This window comes from Ornithodoros turicata, unplaced genomic scaffold, assembly GCF_037126465.1.
Source record: "Ornithodoros turicata isolate Travis unplaced genomic scaffold, ASM3712646v1 Chromosome68, whole genome shotgun sequence".
NCBI classification, from domain to species: Eukaryota; Metazoa; Arthropoda; class Arachnida; order Ixodida; family Argasidae; genus Ornithodoros; species Ornithodoros turicata.
In genome coordinates, this window is record NW_026999389.1 from 467,527 (window position 1) to 489,820 (window position 22,294).

General features: G+C 47.4%; 1 long non-coding RNA gene across 1 annotated transcript; it reads right to left on the minus strand.

The window, feature by feature from the left end:
- Positions 1-9,895: 9,895 nt before the first annotated feature.
- On the minus strand, positions 9,896-21,072 carry LOC135374516 (uncharacterized). Its single transcript, XR_010416934.1, has 3 exons — positions 20,955-21,072; positions 19,672-19,831; positions 9,896-10,031 (listed from the first exon to the last, which is right to left on the minus strand). It is a non-coding gene; the product is annotated as an uncharacterized LOC135374516 (long non-coding RNA).
- Between the last annotated feature and the right edge of the window lie 1,222 nt (positions 21,073-22,294).

Sequence of the window (22,294 nt, forward strand, 5' to 3'; positions counted from 1 at the left end):
GTTGACCACATAGCGTTTACGCGTGGATGCGTCGAGGAAATCGACAAAGGCAACAGCAGCCATAGGCGTTCCCAGGATTTTTTTCCAAACAAGCTGCAACCCTGCCCCCCCCCCCCCCCCCCCCCTACCACCTCTTCTTCTGGAGACGGACGTTGCGGACTGTGCGGGTGTTCAGAGGTTCGTATGACATCTGAGAATAATCATTACGACTTACGACTAATGAGGGCACAATTTTCACATGCGACCTTGTAGCTCCAGAGGAGTGCCACGCCCCCCCCCTCCACCACTCTCGGTACGCCCATGACAGCAGCGATGCCGCGCTCGACACCGAGGGTGCGCTGAACAACGGACCCACATGCCAGGGGATTTGTTTGTTTGTTTTTTCTGTCGTATACTTAGCTCGAAGACGTATGTACTTTCCACTAATGAACCCACCATTGTCGTAAATCTGCCCGCGACAGTCCTTGATGTTTATGCCATGTGCTTCGGACGTGGGCATGTCGTCAGCCTTATGCTCCTGATCAGCATGAACCGTACGAATCTTAGCTTTCAACTGGCGTAGCATTTTCAAAATGCACGACAGTTCTTGCTGCGTATGTGATTTGGGAACCTAAAGGCGTAACTTTACAGAACAAACAATTGCTCAGAAACGTGGCTCAGTAGTTAGCGTGCTGGCCATGTCGAGTGCAGTGTCTGGGGGTTTATTCCTGGGGTCTCCCTCAGACACTGTCCAGGCATATGGCTGCACAGTTCCTTTAGAAGTCGGTCTAGGACTCATATTCCCCTCAGAGCGTCATTCGTCACTTTTCCCGCCTCTTTCAGCACTGCCATCGTCACCAGCGACAATTGCTGCACTGGCTGCAACACTTCCGTTCCGTTCACGATCAACTCATGCCAGTCGGCGCTCCGCAGGAGCAGTTCGGTACGCGCGGTAGTTCGATTGCACTGTTAAAGGAGGTCTGCATGCCTTTCGTTACGGGTTTACTAGATGTAATATTGTTTTTCTACGCTTCGTAATTCTATTTACAATTTATTGTTCAATTCTTCTCCTCCATAACGTGTGCACCGTTAATACAAGAACACACTTTTTTTCGGATATCGACGAGTACAAGCACCGCCATCCAGATACCTCTATCCATTGTTACGCCATCTGAAGAATTGTAGAACCCAATCAGACGCCAACACGGAGGTCCACATAACGTTCTGCTTTACGCTCTTAACAATGAGGGGGGAGGGGTCGAGGCACGTGCCTAGCCAACCATCATCCAGAGTGACAACATTCTCGTCCCTGATTTGTTGCAGACGGGAGGTGGAGCGTATTTTGTAGCCATAATGCGGTACATATTTTATATTGTATATTTTGGTGGGACACATTGCAAACTACCTTGACAACATAAATTTCATTACCGAAAGGCAACACGGGTTCCGAAGAGGTTTGTCGACCGTAACTCAGCTTTTAGATTTTGTGCACAATCTGTCTATTTCTATCAACAATAGAGGTCAAACGGATGTTATCTTTTTAGATTTATCACGTGCCTTTGACAAAGTGTCGCATGCAAAACTTCTGATAAAGCTCAGAGAGCTTCTCAAGAATGAAATCATTGTACGTTGGCTGACAGACTATCTTAATTTACGGCAACAGTATGTTGAAGTACGGGGCGATAGGTTTGGATTAGTGCCAGTTACATCGGGAGTGCCGCAGGGGTCGGTACTCGGCCCTTTGCTGTTCTTACTCTTTATTAATGATATGGTACGTGATATCTCGGTGAAGGTATCAATGTTTGCAGACGATTGTGTAATTTTTTCTCGTATTTCGTGCCGGAGGGATCAGGACGCTCTTAACACTGCTCTTAATGCTATAAGTAGTTGGTGTTCATCTTGGCAAATGGACCTCAATGTACAAAAGTGTGCGGTTATGACTGTGTCAAGACAGAGTGATCCTTTACGTTACACGTATGAAATCGACGGCCGGGCTGTCAATTTTGTTAATAGCTACATCTATTTAGGGATTAACATCACGAATGATTTGACCTGGAATTCCCATATCGAAAAAATTTGTCGAAGGGCATCTCATAGGTTGTGGTTCTTGAAACGAAATTTAAAGCACGCTACCCCTGATACAAAGCTAGCCGCTTACAAAACTTGTGTGCGACCGATATTAGAGTATGCTTCCCCCGTATGGGACCCTTTTACTACCACTAATATTGATAAACTCGAAGCCATCCAGAAGAGAGCCTTACGATTCATTTACAATCGATATAGCCCTAGCTCATCCATTACCTGTATGTACGAATTAGCTGGACTCGACTCATTGGTTAGAAGACGAAAGATTAATAGATGAGCTTGTCCAAGGGACATACAAGATTAATATTGACCATTACGTTGAAAGGGCTTCACATTGCCGAACTCGATCACACCATTTGCAGTTTAGAACAGAAATTCCTAGGACAGACTCCTTTAAATATAGTTTCTTTTCACGGACCACAACTGACTGGAACTGTCTTCCTGCAGACGCAGTACATGCAACATCCGTGAATGCATTTTTAGCTGTCGTTGGTGATCAGCTGTAATTACTTTCCACAAAAGATTATTGTTTTGATGTTTTGAGTGTATCTTCTTGTTGGTGGTGGTTATTGTTTTTTTGTTTTTTTTACTGCAGTGCTCGTTTTAGTTGCTGTAAACTTTACAATGTATGTCCCACCCCTGCTTTGGCTGCTATCAAGCAGCTGGCAGTATTGATAAATAAAAAAAAATAAAAAAAATAATGGGGTCCACATAATAGGCTCCACCTGCCGTTATCAACAAAGCAGGTGCGAGAACGTTGTCGTTGGGGATGATGGTTGGCTAGCAGGCGAGAAGATACGAACCTATCAGATTCATCTATACAAAAGGTGTCACAGCCAGCAAGTTAAAACACCCGTTTGGAGCCGACACAGTCGGCGGGCTAGCTTGGTAAAGTTCATAGCCCTTTAAAACGAAAATGCACCTACACTCTTAGAAATGAGTTTCACCGCATAGCACGCTCCTAGCCAACCATCACCTCGAATGATATTGTTATCTGGCCTGATTCGCTGAAAACGGGGTGCGTACGCCTTTTTGTGACACTTATGCTGGTCATAATTGTCACAAAAAGGCGTACGCCCCCGTTTTCAGCGAATCAGGCCAGATAACGAAATCATTCGAGATAATGGTTGGCTAGGAGCGTGCTATGCGGTGAAGTTCATTTTTAAGAGTGTACAGTCTTAAAAATGAACTTCACCGCATAGCACGCTCCTTGCCAACCATCATCCCGAATGACAACGTTCTCGCCCCTGATTTGTTGAAAATGGGAGGCGGAGCATATTTCGGCCATTATGCACGTCACAGAATAGGCTCCGCCTCCCGTTTTCAACAAATCAGGGGCGAGAACGTTGTCAATCGGGATGATGGTTGGCTAGGAGCGCGCCATGCGTTGAAGTTCATTTCTAAGAGAGTACGATATCATGTGTCTACGCTCTTAAAAATGAACTTCACCGCATAGCACGCTCCTAGCCAACCACCATCTCAAACGATGCCCAGATTTGTTGAAAATAGGAGGCGTACGCCTTCTTGTGACACTTATGCTGTTCATAATTGTCACAAAAAAGGCGTATGCCTTCCATTTTCAACAAATCAGGGCAGATAACTATATCATTCGATTGGCTAGAAGCATGCTATGCGGCGAAGGTCATTTTTAAGAGCGTAGGCACATGATAGGCGCCTATCATGTAGGCGCCACGTAGGCGCCTATTTGGAACATGCATAATATTGAAAGATGGAAGTCACTGAAAAGGTTAGGCAGCTGTAGGACTCGAACCCACATCTTCTGGATTGCCGGTCCAGGGCTCTGCCAACTGAGCTGAGCTAACACGCCTCTCCAGTGACTTCCAAGGCAGTGGCGGTCCCAGGGGTGCGAGAGCTGTCTCCACCACCCCAAAAACATAGCCTCGTCCAGTTTTCGTCTCTTTCTTTGTGACACTCTCAAGGAGAGCGACCTAAATGGGTCCTAAAATGGATTACCAGTGATAGGACTTCGTGCGAGAAAAGGTTGATCTCGTGTCCAGAACCCCTCGCACCCAAATGGATAGCGCCTGGCTAAAGGCTCGCAGACGCCCCCACCCCACCCCACCCCAATGTACTTCGCTGGGACCGCCCCTGTTCCAAGTGTGCGTCATCTGAAGGGTCCCACATAGGCGTCTCCTCCCATTTTCCATAGATAAGGACACCGAATGATATCGTTCCTAATGGTTCCTAAGACAATTAGACGGGGCCGCAGCCAGCACGTGTTTGGTTACTGCTTCTGATTCGGAGGGAACGTAAGGCTTTTTGTAGCAGTTTGAATATATGAAAATTGCCACACAAAGGTGTACGCCCCCTCTGCCTTCGAATCAGAAGCCATAACGTTATATATACCGGGTGTTTCAGTTAAGTCCCCGGGCTAAATAATTCGCGAACGGGTGCACCAATCCACGAACTTTCTTTTTTACAAGTATCTGTCCGATACCACCTACAAGCTGCACACCGTGTGAATGAGTGGGAGGCGCTCATTATGAAAATAAAAATGCAAATGAGTTTCGTCAAAAAGTGTATTTTCTACAGCAGGGCGCTGTCGGCATTAAAATGGGTACTACCCCTTTTGGGACCTTCAGTGGACACCTTTTAGAGAAAAATCTGCCACCGAAGCGGGTCATTTGTTGCAGTAATTAATTTGTTTCGGTTTACGTATTTTTGTCGCGGCTGGTCGCGGTGAAGCGCAAAAGGGCGTATTTCATTGGTGTAATTCATTGGTGTAATTCATTAATGTAAGGACGTAATTTAGCGATGGATAAGGGAGTGAAAGAGCGTCCTTTTGCGCTTCGCCGCGACCAGCCGCGACAAAAATACGTAAACCGAAACCAATTAATTACTGCAACAAATGACCCGCTTCGGTGGCAGATTTTTCTCTAAAAGGTGTCCACTGAAGGTCCCAAAAGGGGTAGTACCCATTTTAATGCCGACAGCGCCCTGCTTTAGAAGATACACTTTTTGACGAAACTCATTTGCATTTTTATTTTAATAATGAGCGCCTCCCACTCATTCACACGGTGTGCAGCTTGTAGGTGGTATCGGACAGATACTTGTAAAAAAGAAAGTTCGTGGATTGGTGCACCCGTTCGCGAATTATTTAGCCCGGGGATTTAACTGAAACACCCGGTATAATATCATTCGTTGCAATGGTTGGCACGTGGCGTGTATATAAGATTACACATTTGTGAAAAGAACAGGCTCATCCAGCACACCTGGGGCGAAACCATGAGTTGAAAGAGCGGAGAGACCCTATTGGTGGTGAGGCAGCATACGGCATTCGAAGGCACGACCGAACTGGCCGATAGACATCGCATGACGATTTTAAAAACCGTTGAACAGTCATTTACAGACAGGTGACGCTGAAAATCTCATTACAATTGCGTAAACCCCTCTTACCGTACTTTTTAGACAATTTTGACAATGCGCAAACCAAAGTTTCAGCTTCAGCGAAGCAACTTTCTCAGTATCATATTTCTGCATATTTTGTGCATATTGAGACTTATGTTTCGAGCCCCATATTCGCATGGCATATTTTGTAATTTGCTCTGCAGTTGCTGTGCAGGAACCTAATCATCATGGACCACAAATCTCATGACAGGAACTCGCTAGCAACTCCCGCTACGGTAGCTTGACACCGATCCAAAAGAACCCTGTCCGCACCAATTCCACTAATAAAGTATTGCGTAGAGACGCTAGGCCTTGTGGCATATATGGCTAAAAGCTCAAAGGCGAGAGGGACACTGTGCGCAATGCACTTTCTATCTTTTTAAAACTACAGACAGCCGGATCAGAAGACGACCTTATCGGTAGACGACATACAGCGACATCTTGAGGTCTATGGGAGCTTTGGTCACGCAACATGCAGGCTCAGTGGCGAGAGGGACACTGTGCGCAATGCACTTTCTGTCTTTTTAAAACTACAGACAGCCGGATCAGAAGACGACCTTATCGGTAGACGACATACAGCGACATCTTGAGGTCTATGGGAGCTTTGGTCACGCAACATGCAGGCTCAGTGGCGAGAGGGACACTGTGCGCAATGCACTTTCTATCTTTTTAAAACTACAGACAGCCGGATCAGAAGACGACCTTATCGGTATACGACATACAGCGACATCTTGAGGTCTATGGGAGCTTTGGTCACGCAACATGCAGGCTCAAAGGCGAGAGGGACACTGTGCGCAATGCACTTTCTATCTTTTTAAAACTACAGACAGCCGGATCAGAAGACGACCTTATCGGTAGACGACATACAGCGACATCTTGAGGTCTATGGGAGCTTTGGTCACGCAACATGCAGGCTCAAAGGCGAGAGGGACACTGCGCGCAATGCACTTTCTATCTTTTTAAAACTACAGACAGCCGGATCAGAAGACGACCTTATCGGTAGACGACATACAGCGACATCTTGAGGTCTATGGGAGCTTTGGTCACGCAACATGCAGGCTCAAAGGCGAGAGGGACACTGTGCGCAATGCACTTTCTATCTTTTTAAAACTACAGACAGCTGGATCAGAAGACGACCTTATCGGTAGACGACATACAGCGACATCTTGAGGTCTATGGGAGTTTTGCACACGCAACATGCAGGCTCAGTGGCGAGTGGGACACAGTGCACAACTCCCGATCTATCTTTCTAAAGCTATAGACAGCCGGATCGGAAGATGACTCCGCCGGTGTGGAACATTCAGCGACACCTAGAGGTGTATAGGAGCTTTGCGAATGCATAGGGTTCTTGGTTTTCGGGTTTTGATTTTTCAAATTCGGGAGGGAAAAATCGGGTGCCATTTACACACGAGAATTCGTGCAGAAATCGGGCGCTATGATCTCTGACATCATGTTACCGAAAGGCATATGAAACAAACCGCAACTGTGATACTGGGACGAGAAACAGTGGGATAATGAATGACCGCGGTGTTCAAACACTTGCCTGTTCTTCACAAAAGTTCGTCTTTGACTCCTGCAGGAGGGGATCATAAACGGAGGACAAATAGGTTGTCACAAATAGCTCTCTTTGCCGATATTATGATTCACTTTTCCGACGGTTTACCGAGAACGACAAGGTGAACGACCGCAAGGTATCCGACGGATCAGAAGACGACCTTATCGGTAGAGAACATACAGTGACACCTTGAGGCCTATGGGAGCCTTGCAGACGCAACATGCAGGCTCAGAGGCGAGAGGGGCACTGTGCACAATGCGCGTTCCATGTTTTTTAACGCTACAGACAGCCGCATCAGAAGACGACCTTATCGGTAGAGAACATACAGCGACATCGTGAGGTCCATGGGAGCTTTGCACACGGAACATGCAGGTTCAGGGGCAAGAGGGACACAGTGCACAATGCGTTTTCCATCGTCTTAAAGCTGCTGACAGCCGGTTCAGAAGACGACCTTATCGGTAGAGAACATACAGCGACATCTTGAGGTGTATGGGAGCTTTGCACACACAACATGCAGGCTCAGGGGCGAGAGGAACACGGTGCACAACTCCCGTTCCATCTTTTTAAAGCTACAGACAGCCCGACCAAAAGATGACCTTATAGGTAGAGAACAAGCGACATCTTGAGGTCCATGGGACCTTTGCACACGCAACATGCAGGCTCAGAGGCGAGAGGGACACAGTGCACAACTCGCGTTCGATCTTTTAAAACTACAGACAGCCGGATCGGAAGACGACCTTATCGGTAGACGACATACAGCGACATCTTGAGGTCTATGGGAGCTTTGGTTACGCAACATGCAGGCTCAAAGGCGAGAGGGACACTGTGCGCAATGCACTTTCTATCTTTTTAAAACTACAGACAGCCGGATCAGAAGACGACCTTATCGGTAGACGACATACAGCGACATCTTGAGGTCTATGGGAGCTTTGGTCACGCAACATGCAGGCTCAGTGGCGAGAGGGACACTGTGCGCAATGCACTTTCTATCTTTTTAAAACTACAGACAGCCGGATCAGAAGACGACCTTATCGGTAGACGACATACAGCGACATCTTGAGGTCTATGGGAGCTTTGGTCACGCAACATGCAGGCTCAGTGGCGAGAGGGACACTGTGCGCAATGCACTTTCTATCTTTTTAAAACTACAGACAGCCGGATCAGAAGACGACCTTATCGGTAGACGACATACAGCGACATCTTGAGGTCTATGGGAGCTTTGGTCACGCAACATGCAGGCTCAAAGGCGAGAGGGACACTGTGCGCAATGCACTTTCTATCTTTTTAAAACTACAGACAGCCGGATCAGAAGACGACCTTATCGGTAGACGACATACAGCGACATCTTGAGGTCTATGGGAGCTTTGGTCACGCAACATGCAGGCTCAAAGGCGAGAGGGACACTGCGCGCAATGCACTTTCTATCTTTTTAAAACTACAGACAGCCGGATCAGAAGACGACCTTATCGGTAGACGACATACAGCGACATCTTGAGGTCTATGGGAGCTTTGGTCACGCAACATGCAGGCTCAAAGGCGAGAGGGACACTGTGCGCAATGCAGTTTCTATCTTTTTAAAACTACAGACAGCCGGATCAGAAGACGACCTTATCGGTAGACGACATACAGCGACATCTTGAGGTCTATGGGAGTTTTGCACACGCAACATGCAGGCTCAGTGGCGAGTGGGACACAGTGCACAACTCCCGATCTATTTTTCTAAAGCTATAGACAGCCGGATCGGAAGATGACTCCGCCGGTGTGGAACATTCAGCGACACCTAGAGGTGTATAGGAGCTTTGCGAATGCATAGGGTTCTTGGTTTTCGGGTTTTGATTTTTCAAATTCGGGAGGGAAAAATCGGGTGCCATTTACACACGAGAATTCGTGGAGAAATCGGGCGCTATGATCTCTGACATCATGTTACCGAAAGGCATATGAAACAAACCGCAACTGTGATACTGGGACGAGAAACAGTGGGATAATGAATGACCGCGGTGTTCAAACACTTGCCTGTTCTTCACAAAAGTTCGTCTTTGACTCCTGCAGGAGGGGATCATAAACGGAGGACAAATAGGTTGTCACAAATAGCTCTCTTTGCCGATATTATGATTCACTTTTCCGACGGTTTACCGAGAACGACAAGGTGAACGACCGCAAGGTATCCGACGGATCAGAAGACGTCCTTATCGGTAGAGAACATACAGTGACACCTTGAGGCCTATGGGAGCCTTGCAGACGCAACGTGTAGGCTCAGTGGCGAGAGGGACACAGTGCGGGTTGCGTGTTCCATCTTTTTAAAGCTGCAGACAGCCGGATCGGACGACGACTTTACTGGTATAGAATATTCAGCGACACGAACACGTCTATAGGAGCTTTGCGCATGCAACGTGTAGGCTCACAACCGAGAGAGACAGAGTGGACGGTGCACATTGCATTTTTTAGAGCTGCAGGAAACCGGATCGGGAGACTGCTATAGCGGTAGAGAACTTTCAGTGACACCTAGACATCTGCACACGCAACGTTCAGGGTCAGCAGCAAGAGGAACTAAGGGGACGGAGCGCGCTCTGCAGAAACACTACTTAACGCGACCATCAACATCTTGTTTGTCTCGAATCCCTTGGTGGTACTATGCTTACTGAAAAAAAGTAAAGAAAAGAAAAACACGTACGAATGACGCCTGATAGTGGGTCATAGTAGAGTCTTCCCACACAGTGTTACCAGTTGGATGGCAAAAGGAGCTTGCTCCCAAGCTTGGTAGCAGGGCCGTATGGTAGAGCACCAAATCAGGTTTAACCTCGCTGGATAGCAAAAGAGTAGGTAAGTTACAACAGTGCAAATTACCGTCCACGAATTCTTACTTTACGACCCGCTGGAACTTTGTCGTCAATGTGTCCATAACAGCACGATCATTCTTCCCTTCGAATAGGGGCGTGGCGCCGAACAAAATGTACCCGTAGTCTTCTCTGTATCTTCTGAATTCTTGCTGGACTGAAGCTACTTTCTGAAAATCAACCATAATACTCGTTTAAGTACATAACCTCTTCCAATACATTGGGACCTGAACGGTCACATTCGAGTGCACTCTTAAAACAGAGCTTCACGCTCTGCGAAGACACATTCACCGCATAGCACGTTGACCGCCACCCATTGCAAGGAATGAAGAGAGGGAGGGGCGTACGCCTTTTTCTGTCAATTTGAATACATGATAACGGGGGGTTTTCATAAATCGGCGCCATCAAGTAAGGCGAGCCAACTACGCTCTGGCAGCGCGCGTCCGCCATATTTTGGGCGAGGATGGAAGCCTGGCCCGCGCGCGGACAGTACGGCTCTGCTTGAACCGCGCGTCTGGGGTGATCTTTTGTCTTCCGCCGCCAGGGACTTGGTCTTTCTCATCGAAGCATCGCTCTTTTCATGAGCGGATCGTCCATCTGCATTTGTAATGTCAGTGTGTTGTTGCGTGCCCTTCTGCAGCAAGCGTGGCATGAGGGACGCCGATGGAAACAAGCCGCGTGCACAAACTGTTTGACGGCTAAAGTTCACATGATACATGGCTTTCCCAATAACTATCGTCAGAAGCGTTCTCTTGCCATTCTAAATGCGAGAACTATAAATACCTCGGAGGCGTTCTGTTGCCATTCTAAATGGGAGAACTATAAATACCTCGCAGACGAAAGCATAGAAAATATAGTAGGATAGTAGGAAGAATCGGCGACAGCATGCAACACAGTAAGGTCCCATATTCAAAATACATGACTGGTCTTGAAATGTGCATTAGTGGAAAAATATGCATGCAAAAATATGGTGTACCGTATCTGTAAGTCGACAAAGCTACGTGGATGGAAGTTGAATCCGTATATACACGCATACTGTTCTCGCTAGCGCGGCCAGTCGTGCCAGACGAACTCAAATGTTCACAAAAAGGATCCACACGTCTTTGGGAAAACCCATCTGGTATGTTCGTCAAGTCTCTCGACCACCGACTTCTCGTTCGCGCTCACTTACCATGCATGGCAACACATGTACGGCGTGCCCAAGATATGGCCGAACGTCGTCTAGTGGAAGGTGGCCAGACTTGACTTTTGAAAAGTGTCTATTGGCACAAAAAGGCGTACGCCTTTTGTGCCAGTGATAACCCTATCATTAGTGGCTATGGTTGGCGCAGAGCGTGCGATGCGGTGAAGTACACCACTTTCCACATACGTAGCAGAAGACGGAAATATGCGAGCTCTATGAGCAGCAGTGCAGAGCCAAGAAAGTTGATACCATAAATCGACCGGAGGCCAAGGCCAAGACCTTTCGAGTGCAACGACATCCGCAGTCGATCGACGAGTTGCGCAACAACCCGCAAACTGGGAGGGTAGCGGCATACCCGCCGCCACGCCACTTCACGATCCTTACTCTACGCACCTGGTCACCTGGTATTGCATTCACGCTTTACGTACACCCCATCCTTATCGCCACCCCACCCCCCCGTCAAGCCTCGCTCCCGGCAGTCGGCACGCGCCTCTCCAAGCCCCGCCCACCATTGCGACACCACAACAACACCTGTTTAATTTACGAACGTCACTGCAATCGGTCACCACCGAAAGGATGACATCTACCCAGGAGGAGGACCCGAAACCAAGTCGTCGCAAGCATGCGCGGTGTACAAGTCTCATAACCGGTCTCTGGAGTTCAGACTCACACACAATGAAGTTGAAGTTGAGTTCTGAAGTTGAATCCTGACCTATGATATGATGGGCTGATGAAATGATGAGTAATGATGCTATGAACTGTGATGTCAAATGATAAGTCGTTATGTGATGGGCTGTGATGTGGAATGATGGGTAATGATGTGATGGGCTGTGATATTGAATGATGGGTTATGAATGATGTGATGGGTTGTGATGGTGATGTCGAATTACGGGTTATGATGTGATGGCTGTGACGGTGATGTGATGATAAGGGCTGTGGGAAAGGCCGGACATGATGTGATGTTGAATGAGTATTTCGAAAAATGCCGATCTATCTCCTCCCAGGAGAAGGGACGCGGGGGAAAACAATGGGACACTGAGACAATCGGCCGTGACGGGCGACGACTCACATCTCTAGTGTCTGAGTCATTCCTGTTTGGCAATAAGAAAGGGCTTTTGGCTATTACAGCACCCACGGTAGTGTTAAAGACTGACTGGGAGAGGCTTTAACCCTTATTTGGCGCCCAACGTGAGACTGTTCCTTTGTCATTCAGGAGTGGCTCCGAACGCACTTTACCGCTTGGGGGCCCTGATAGGATTTCGTCAGTTCGCGAGTGTCAACCACTTGTGAGATGGTATTTACACGGTCCCCCGGTGACAGTGACGATGTAGCGGCAGGCGATAATCGGGCGAACGCCGAAGTCCCGGGAGCACAAAACGGGGACGGCGCCATCGACGGAACTAGTGCGGGAGCTGTTGAGAGAGAGAGAGATATTATGTGTTCAATGGCACAAAGGCACCAAAGGCCAAAGAACGCCAGAACTATGGTGAGTGTGTGGGAGATGATGATGGGAGAGAGATGATGTGGGAGGGAGGGAGAGAGAGCACGATAACAAGTGATGTTAACTATCTACAGGTATGAGCGATGAGGTGGTTCAGGATGAGAGAGAGTGGAGGTATGCGCGATAAGATGATCCAGGATGAGAGATTTACATCAGGAGTTTGGTGACAAAGGCTAAAAGCGGAGCAATGCTAAATATCTACATCTGATTAAGTAACGCACACATGGTCAAAAACTGGATAACATTGTCACCCAGCGCGCCCACGCCGGGTTGGGTGGAGTGGGACATGGTATCTGTTGAGTGCGGTGAAATACTGTTGGCGTTCGGATTGAGGGCACGATGCCAGTACGTGCAAGACAGTCAAGCTGTCACCTCAGTGCACTCAAGCTGGTGGATCCTGACCTTTGAGTAGGCGGTGGTGCGTGAGCCACGTGTGTCCAATCCTCAATCTAGCGTAAAGGACTTTGGAGGATCTGCTGATGTGTTCAGTCCGATGCGGGGTGAAAACATGTTGCTGGTTACGTGTAGCTTGTTATTTTCTTCCATGTCCCACTCCTGCTACCACTGTGTGTAGACAGGTCTCTAACATTGGCAGGATGTCTTGGTAGGGTAGTCCTAGAGTGACTCCTGTTGTGCCAACGCTCGCCGAGCCTCAGGGTCGGCTCGTTCATACTCCGGGATCCCAGTGTGGCTGGGGACCCAGCAGAGACAGATTGAAAGGCCTCGGGAACGAAGTTCGGGAGTCGCAAACGCACGTACCCGCTTGACGAGGTGATTCTTGCTGTCAGAGCATGAAAGCAGATGTATGTGATGCAAACAAGCTCGCATTCCTCTTTCCCTCCGATGCTCCATCTGAATATGGCTGTAACTCGGGCTATTCTGACGGGAAGTCGGTCACAGATTTCCAGTTGGAACTGGAGACCTATCAGACGTTTCTCGTACAGAAGCAAATCCAAGGGAGGACTGCTTACACATGCAACTGCCTTGGATTTCTCTAACCACTTGTTTAAATGCAGCCTTGATCGCCGTGTTCTGGAAATTTATACAGCAACCAGAGTCCCTGCAATGTGTTGCAGAGTTTCTCGGGGCCATTGCCCTGCCTGTGTTTCACTATGGTTCTCAGACACAAACTACCCCATTTCAACACAGTAGGGAGCACAGATTTGTAAATAGCACATGTTGATTGCACTGTACGTACCTCCCAAGTAAAGGGTCATAGTCGATACTCCATCTTGTGCGATAATGTCAGGATAACGTCAGGATACACAAGTAAGCTAGATTTCAAACCACTCTTACATCATAGTAGTAGTATTTGTGTGAAGCTATGCAATTCCTGTCCTTCAAATAATTTCAACCATATGTTTCATCTGCCAGCGTGCTGTAACCTGTCCCTGACATGTGTAGCATTAGGGTGGAAAACCAAGGGCAGCGGTCGAAAAAACGAACACACACGAGCTATGTTCTCACTGTTTAACAGCTGCTCTGGCCACTAAAATGAACATGTACCAGATTAATACAACATGACAATACGCCGGCAAAAGCTAAGAAATAAAATTAGTAGTGAAATGCGCAATACATAAACACTTGCCATAACATGACAGTTTCCTTCCTGCATTCATGCACTGCCATTCATCCCACTTAAACACTGAACTATACTGACAGCATTAGTACTGAACTATATGACAGCATTACCCGCTCATTTGACAGAACTTGAACAAGACTACACAGCACACGGTAAAAGTAGAGTGAACATAATGTGCAGCTTTTCGTTTACGCTTAATGGCCGCAGAAGTAATGCATGAAGGCCACTGCTAAGTTGTGTTGCGAAACACCGCTTTCTGTTTGCCATGTCTAAGTGAAACACACCTGACCTGATCCAAAGTAACCGTTCTGAGTCTGGATCACACAAAGAGAAAAACACAACACACACACACGAATGAGCTGCGGCGAGCTCCACCTTGGGACAAAGTCAACAAGTAATTCACCAAAAATCGATGAGTGCCTGAAATGTAACATCCCTGGCTGTTAGCAGGACGGTTCACGTTCAATTCCTGGTGCTAGCATCGACTGGCTTTTTCGTGAATTATTTGTTGAAGTTTCCATGTGCTTGCGAACATGAACCATTCATCAACCACCACATCCTCATGAGGTGATGAGGGTTAATCATCCCAAAGAGACTGCCTTTCTTGCAGGTGTCGTTACGGTTGCTCACCGCTGGAGAAAAAAAAGGAAAGGGGATTTAATGACAATAAATAGATAAAATAATAATCAGTTTGAAACAGCCAAGGGATGAATTGTGCAGCATAATACATGAATGACCACGGCAGCCAGATAAGTATTTGGCACAAAAGGCTTTCACGGGCTACACATTCAGGGAAACAATGCTACAGTGTCTTGTCAACTCATGCCTTGCCGACGCGAAACTGATGGAGCTGTACACCTTATTTTAATATACAGGGTGTTTCAAAAAACGTGTCATTCGGACTAGCGACGGAAAAATACGGGGTAAACGGCAGTTGTGTGGCAACTGAATTTGTCATCTTGCAAAAATATCTTCAATTGATTTTAATTAAAATAAATTGAATTTCGTTAATTGAACTCAAAAATTTCCCAAGTCAACCTAACGTTTCTTTTTTTTACAGAATTAGAGAGCCCGTAGCGGACTTAGCCAGATCCACCAAGAAATCCGCTCGATATTGCAAATGGAACTGCTCAAAAAAAGTCCCGATATTGAGGCTTTAAACTTTCAGGTATTCAGCTGCGCACCAAATCAGACGCAACGATTCGTGGAGAGGAGGACATGCTCCTGCCCCCATGAAAGATAAAAGGTCGAAAAAAAAACGGGCGGAAAAAAAGAGGCAGAATCATTTTTGTTTGCCGCTTATCAACGTACGGTGGAATGTCACCCGCCTTGCCGCTCTAGCTTCATGGGGGCAGGAGCATGTCCTGCACTCTTAGAAATGAACTTCACCGCATAGCACGCTCCTAGCCAACCATTATCTCGAATGATATCGTTATCTGCCCTTATTTGCTGAAAACGGGAGGCGTACGCCTTTTTTGTGACAATTATGACAGCATAAGTGTCACAAAGAGGCGTACGCATCCAGTTTTCAGCAAATCAGGGCAGATAACGATATCATTCGAGATTATGGTTGGCTAGGAGCGTGCTATGCGGTGAAGTTCATTTTTAAGAGTGTGCCCTCCGCGCATCTGTGAGACTGATTTGGTGCGCCGTTGAATACCCGAAACTCTTGTAGCCTCAACTTCAGGACTCTCTTTGGGCAGTTCCCTTTGCAATATCGAGCGGATTTCTTGGTGGATCCTACTAAGTTCACTACAGGCTCTCTAATTCTGTAAAAAAAAAGAACGCGAGGTTAACTTGGGAAATTTCAATTGGGAAGTTCAATTAAAGAAATTCAATTTCTTTTAATTAAAAGCAAATGAAAACATTTTTGCAAAATGGAAAACTCAGTTGCCCCACAAGTGCCGCTTACCCCGTATTTTTCCGTCGCCCCGTTTTTTTTATAAAGTCCGGATGACACGTTTTTTTAAACACCCTGCATGTGTTTGTATATTTCTATAGAGATCGGACCAATCAGTGACATTGCACCAATATTGCCATGCAATATTGATGTTATGTTGCTAACGACCGCTTTCGTTATGCTGCAACGATGTTATTGAAAGAACATTGCAGAAATGTGACATTGCAATGCTGGTGTGACATTGCTAAAGACCGGTTTCGTTATTTTGCAACAATATTACAAAAACGACATTGCAAAAAAAATTTGATATTGCAATGTTGATGTAACACTGCCAATGACCAGTTATTTTAGTTTAGCAACGCTACGAAAGCAGCACTACACTATTAAAAATGAACTTCACCACATAGCACGCTCCTAGCCAACCATCATCCCCAATGACAACGTTCTCGCCCCTGATTTGTTGAAAACGGGAGGCGGTGCATAATGCCACAAAGTAGGCTCCGCCTCCCGTTTTCAACAAATCCTCGGCTAGAACGTTGTCATTCGGGATGATGGTTGGCTAGGAGCGTGCTATGTGGTGAAGTTCATTTTTAAGAGTGTACAGTCTTGGTGATATGTGTGCAAGTGAACACAGTACGCTTCATATTCAGTAATCGTCCTGCACCTGGGAAGACTTCAGGGCAATGGTGCCGACTTTCGTCTGGAAAGCCTATTGGGAAGCTCTGCAAAAACCGGAGACAGAATCCGTTAACTCCCAAGTCTCCCAAGTCTCCGTGTTAACTCCCAAGTCTTTGCACGGAAGGCGATCATTCTAACCACTATATGCCACGTGAGGGCTCAAGAGATGTGGTCGCACTGATTCTGTGGAAGAATGCCATATCGAGAGTCAGCACGCATTCACAGGTGTGTAAGAATAGATTGTAATTAATTTCAAGTTCTCGGTCAGATTAATTTTCTTTGAGACTATGTTGTCTTCGTCTCGATCGTTTTGCCCATAGTCAAATCCGAAATTCCGAACATTTCATTCATTGTTTATTGGTGGGAATTAGATAGAACAAGATTGTGCAACCATTCCGTTACTGAAGCACTCGGAGCAAGTGCTAAGGAAATGCTGCATGCAAAACGTGCAACGTTGCAGCAGTACGTTTGTTTCGATGTTGCTGCAATATTTCAGACGTTGCTTACACTCTAAAAACAGATCTTCACCGTATAGCACGCTGTCCGCCAACCATTAGGCGCGTTTAGATGAAGGCGACATAAGTCGACTGGGCGAGATAGGTCGATCTCCCCTCTACATGTAAACCCGCCTACATCGACCTAAAGGGGACGTCGACGCAGCAGAAATAAGTCGCTATACGTTGGGATAGATCAGACGACTGGAGTCATCTCGCCTTTGCCATGTAAACCAGGCAAGTCGACTGTGCCGACGGTTTCCGCTACGTCACAACCGCATCTGCCGCCGTGCTCCGCCCGCAAATAAACATATGGCGACGGACACGGTTGACGTTCCTGCAGGTGCAAGCATTTCAAGCCAGCAGCATTGGGCACTGATAAAACAGTATGCAATTGCACAGTGACCACTTTAGTGCCTTGATGGCGCTGTGATCGACTGAGTCGACTGAATTGCCCGGCGGACTAAGGCGCATCGCTTCCTGCCATGTAAACTGTCCCAAGTCGATCTTTGCGATCAGTCGACTGTTGCTTTCAGCCGACGTATGCGCCCATGTAAACGCGTCTATTGACACGGATGATAGGGTTATCACTTTTCATTCGAGGAGAGAGAGCGGGGCGTACGCCTTTTTCTGGCAATTCGGATATATGGTAATTGCCACAAAAAGGCGTACGCCTCCCTCTCTCCTGGAATCAAAAGCGATAACCCTATCATTCGCGGCAATGGTTGGCGCGCAGCGTGCTATACGGTGAAGTTCCGTTTTTAGAGTGTAGAGGTAACATTTCTTAGCTGCGGCATTTCCTCAATGTACTATGTGTGCAGTGAAAATTCTAAACCGCCATCAGGGACAACATCAGGTTCTACGTGTCAGATAGGATTGTATGTCCAACAGTAATCCAGTTAACGGTAACAAAAATGCAAAAGACAGATTAACTGAACTAATGTAACGTACGTTCGGTATCAAACAGTGAAGCTTGTACCACCCCATCCACAGGAACCACTGTCTGGACAGCAAAAGTGCTTGAACTCGGAGATAGCAGCTAAACGGAATGGCGACCTTTGTTTTCCAACCTGGAAGCACAGGATGTAACGCTGAGGGCAGATTTAAGAGTGGTGTCAAGATGTCTGCATGAGAGCGCCCACGAAAAGTGGAACATCTGTGAATACCTAAATTATAACATCACATTGACATACCTGTTGGTGGCAGACTTCAACTAACCTGTCAGCAATTTCTTCATGTACCAGGTGCAAGCCACATCCTGCTTCATTTCCGCCTTCAGCGTGCACCTGTGGTAATTCACAAGTTAAATTATCAATACTGTTGTGTTGCTATAATCGTGCAAATATCAGAGTAAGCGCAGTAGCGCAGCTGCACAATCGATTCATGAAGCTGGCTATTCTTATATCTGAGCTACGGCTTACTTTTTGCTCTCGTTTTTTGCTTGATCCTCCGTGGCACGTTCAAAATTTGTGTGTCGGGCATCTCCGATTTTCATCAGACGATTTCGTGCCGAGATTCCAAATTGCCTCTGGAGCCGCTCGTAACCTATGATAACATCTGTGGATGATATCCTTAGAGTGGAACTTTGCTGGCACCGCTGTCGCTGTCAGCGAAGAGCTTCGCACTGCTTGGTCTTTTGGTAGCTTATAATAGGTAACGTTTGAATGTTCCGAAGAATTGTAATAACAGCGTGGCAGCGTCGCATTCTCGACAACTTCCCCGTGGCATATCACGTATCATATCGCTCCAGTCCATAAAAGGCAAGGTCAGCACAAGGAAGTGCACTTTCGAAACGACGCCGTGCCAAAAAATATTCACATGCTTTGTTTCCGGCTTAGCAATAACAACAGCTGTTCGCCTATCTGCGGTGCACAGAGGACGAAACGAAAGAAGCCAAACGGCCAAGTGAAGAGTCCATGCCAAGCCAAAGACAGATAAATCGAGAGCAGTGACGTCGGTGCGCAGGGTTTGCCGACGGTCTGACGCGCGGGCATGGGAACTAAAAAAATGTTTTCTAAAAAACTACAAACAGTTGGACCAAGATATTTCGCACAGATATTCAGTGTTCGCTAATGAACACACAGCACGAGTATCGCTCAGTTCTGCGGTACTTCAAAATCGGCATACCTGACCTACAGAGCTCCATGGCTCCGTCGTCTGCAGCTGGTTTGCGGTTGTCTCGCGCAAGTGGGCGCACCGTTGACTACTTCTGATGTGTGCACTCGCTGGCACGAAACGACGCAGAATCGACGTGTCACAAGGTCCCGTACATGCAACACAGGTACTGCTTACACAAGGTCCTCTATCATTCTAAAGGCGATAAAACCCCAGTGCAGGGGGCACGCACAGACGAAACACGCTTATCGCTCTTTAACGTCCTGTATCATGCAAGGTCCCATTTCTGTATGGGATCCTATATCCCATTTGTGTACAGGAATCATATGGGAATTTATAGGAACTAGGATAACGTACCTTCAGCAGATTGATGATGATGGTTATATCAGCATCAACTGTGGACGTCCGCAGGGAGAGTTCAAAACTGGAAACCACTGTTAACTTATCCATCCAGAACTGCTGCATCGCTTGCGTGCCGTTAGGGAAACTCAACTGTCTGTACATACGATCGTGAGCACTGCAAGCCAAATAGAGCACAGCTAGAGTACTTTCTTGTCGCGCACTTTAACAATTAGAGATTTTCTGTTCAGCAGTATTCCTTTATTGCATGCATATAACCTACACAAAGTCATGTTAATTACTCCATGCTACGATTTTGCCGAACAGAACATAGAAGAACGCAAAAAAAAAAAGTCACAGGCATGACATAGGAGTAGAGCTTGTAGGATAATAATCCCCTGAAACGCCGTGAGTACAATCCACGTAGGCGAGGGAGCCTCAGAAAATCTGCTTCCCCCAGGGTGGCGGTCTGACGCCACGTCCGGTCGGCAATAGTGAGGCACCTGTCCTCTTTCTTCCTGTAGTTTTACTTAATGCCGCCACTCCCTCGTATAAGCTGGACAGATCGAGTTGCTAGCAGACAAATCTCTCTGTAGGTAGTGGCAGCAGCCAACACCTCCTAATAAAGAAAGCCTCGCCGACGTGACGTAATAACTGAGAGCCATCCAATAAGGCTCGTGTTTTTAACTGCCATAGCCAATCACTAACGTGCTTTCAGCGGTCGTAGCCATGGAAGCGAACGACGTACCGTCGTCTGCGGATAGTGACTGAACGGCCCCGCGTTCTAAACCGCAACCGCAAAACGGTCCCATATCTTTCTGAAACGCCTGTTGAACTTTTTCTCTGCAGATTCACCTCTACATGTTCCGAGTTGGTTGCAATTATCATATGTTCACGTACCGAAGGAGGGAGAGAGGGCAATAAGCAGCCCTTCTGTATCTAGGTGGCGTTGGTGACCCAGCTCCCGTGACCCTCTGACGTCACAATAGGTACGAATACGGACGGTGCGTGTGCGGAGGAGGGGGTGGTTGTTCTCGTGATACCACAGGGAATGGAGTGGGGGACTTAATGCTTCTGCTAGGGAGGAGTGTGATCGCACAAAAGTCCTCCCCACGGCATTCGCCACTGCGTCACAAAACGCGAGTGGGGTCTTTTCTGGGGTCTTTGAGTAGGGTTCCCTTTCTGTGACCACCTTTAGCTTCCCCCGTTGAGCTTGTTGCAGGAGCATTACAAAGCGGATCAAACAATCGAGTAAATAGCTTTTGAAATGTGTTACGGTTACGAAGGGGTCGGCTACTTACCCATCGCCCACGCCTATCCCGTGCTTCGTCCGTCGGCTACCCCGAGCATGTTCACGAAACTTTGGCACCCCTGAATGGAGCACATTTGGGAAAAGTGTCCATACGTAAATTAACACGATGTCGCACGGACCATCATCCGGTGGCAAGGATTTCATGTTGAAACCCAGATACACAACGCAAGTGATGGTCTTCTCCGGAACTGCAAGTTAGAAGTGCTATATAGAAACAGCACCCAATCATCGCTAACACAAGTAGCAATAATGGCGTACGGGGCGGTTTGGGCGTCGTCGTCGTCGTAGTTGTGGTGGTGGTGGTGGTGGTCGTCGTCGTCGTGGTTGTTGCTATAGTACTTGGAGGATCGATTGAAGGGACGCTCGTGGGGTTGTAAGCGTATCCGTCATCATCTGAACCGTCATCTCCCCCACCACCTCCACCACCTCCATCACCTCCATCACCTCCTGAACCAAACTGAAACGTGCCTGTAATGATACTGTAACTCTCTCACTACTCACGCCTTCTGCAAAACCATCACCGAAAGCATGTACTTTGTACGGTTTGTGCCGATAGAACAAGCGGGAGTGAACAAGGGCTGCCACCTTCTCTATCGGTCACTACCGAACACCGAGGGGGTTGCAAGCGCAACGGAGTGGCGCGCACAGACCTCTGAATCGATACGATGTATTCAGTGGCGTATCTAGGGTGTGGCAGGTGTGGACAGGTGCCATGGGCGCCAGGTGAACAGGGGCGCCATTATGTGGTCGAGTGTGAATGTGCCAGGTCGGGCACTCAACCTGGCACATTCATAAATGATCTAAAGCAACCGCCATTAGGGAGGTTGTAGTGTGAAACCTAGTGCGGACCACACGAAAACGCATCCCCAAGGACATCATGTTACCCATGTTGCCATGGGCGCAGGTAGCTCTAGATACGTAACTGGATGTATCAGAAGCTTCTCTAGCTCTCTTTTTTTAACCAAACGTTTAAATAACTGGGCACTACAAATAACTGAACGTCAAGCAGAAAACCAGGAAAGTCAATGGCAGCCCGGCCAACTGAAAGACGAGACAAGCACGAAGGCCCTTCATTGGCTGGCTGGAATGCATTAGTTGCATTTTTGTTGGTCCTGTCAATTTCGTTTGCATTGTGCCCAGTGCTCTGTGAACTAAACTACGTGTTCTATGGGGAGCTGTTACTGCCACGCTGCTATCCGCTTTTTGCTCGGTATTGGATTGGACGAAGTGGATTCTGAAGGACACATTCTTGAGCACTGGGCACCGGAACCAGAACCGAATTACACCATCACCCGGACACCGAAGGCAAGCCTTGAATTCCCGAACGGT